Raw genomic sequence first — 1,215 nt, forward strand, 5'->3', positions numbered from 1 at the left:
TTATGGCCTTGCACTCTCTCTTGAGATTTTCTTCTGTATTGCTTGGGAAAGTGCTAGGAGGAGTTTCAGTAACCTTTTTACTCAGCTGACCCACTTGTGCCTTCAAATGTCTAATGGAGGATCTTGTTTTATTCATGAAACTTAGTGTGGTCTTAGATAGATCAGAGACTATGGTTGCTAAGCAAGAATGACTCTGCTCAGAGTTCTCTGTCTGTTGCTGAGAAGATGATGAAAAAGGCTTGCTATTGCTAAACCTATTTCTTCCACCATTATTGTTGTTGAAGCCTTGTTGAGGCTTCTGTTGGTCCTTCCATGAGAGATTTGGATGATTTCTCCATGAAAGATTATAGGTGTTTCCATAGGATTCTCCCATGTAATTCACCTCTTCCATTGCAGGGTTCTCAGGATCATAAGCTTCTTCTTCAGAAGATGCTTCTTTAGTACTGGCGGATGCAGCTTGCAATCTAGTCAGATTCTAAAAAATCATATTGACTTGCTGAGTCAATATCTTGTTCTAAGCCAATATGGCATTCAGAGTATCAATCTCAAAAACTCCTTTCTTCTGTGTTGTCCCATTGTTCATAGGATTTCTTTCAGAAGTGTACATGAACTGGTTATTTGCAACCATTTCAATGAGTTCCTGGGCTTCTGCAGGTGTTTTCTTTAGATGAATAGATCCACCTGCAAAATGGTCCAATGACATCTTGGATAATTCAGACAGACCATCATAGAAGATACCTATGATGCTCCATTCTGAGAGCATGTCAGAAGGACACCTTCTGACCAATTGCTTGTATCTTTCCCAAGCTTCATAAAGGGATTCACCTTCCTTCTGCTTAAAGATTTGAACTTCCACTCTAAGCTTACTCATCTTTTGAGGTAGAAAGAATTTAGCTAAGAAGGAATTGACCAGCTTTTTCCAAGAGTTCAGGCTGTCTCTAGGTTGTGAGTTCAACCATATGCTAGCTTTGTCTCTTATAGCAAAAGAGAAAAGCATAAGTCTGTAGACCTCGAAATCAACTCCATTGGTCCTGACAGTGTCCCAGATTTGTAAAAATTCAGCCAAGAATTGATGAGGATCTTCTAATGGAAGTCCATGAGACTTGCAATTCTATTGCATCAGAGAAACTAATTGAGGCTTAAGCTCAAATTTGTTTGCTCCAATGGCAGGAATAGAGATGCTTCTCCCATAGAAGTAGGGAGTTGGTGCAGTAA

General features: G+C 39.8%; 1 non-coding gene across 1 annotated transcript; it reads left to right on the forward strand.

The window, feature by feature from the left end:
* Positions 1 to 761: 761 nt before the first annotated feature.
* Positions 762 to 865, forward strand: LOC127740965 (small nucleolar RNA R71). The gene has a single exon (XR_008001820.1). It is a non-coding gene; the product is annotated as a small nucleolar RNA R71 (small nucleolar RNA).
* Positions 866 to 1,215: the final 350 nt, after the last annotated feature.

The sequence above is a fragment of the Arachis duranensis genome, chromosome 7 (genome assembly GCF_000817695.3).
Source record: "Arachis duranensis cultivar V14167 chromosome 7, aradu.V14167.gnm2.J7QH, whole genome shotgun sequence".
In the NCBI taxonomy this organism is placed as follows: Eukaryota; Viridiplantae; Streptophyta; class Magnoliopsida; order Fabales; family Fabaceae; genus Arachis; species Arachis duranensis.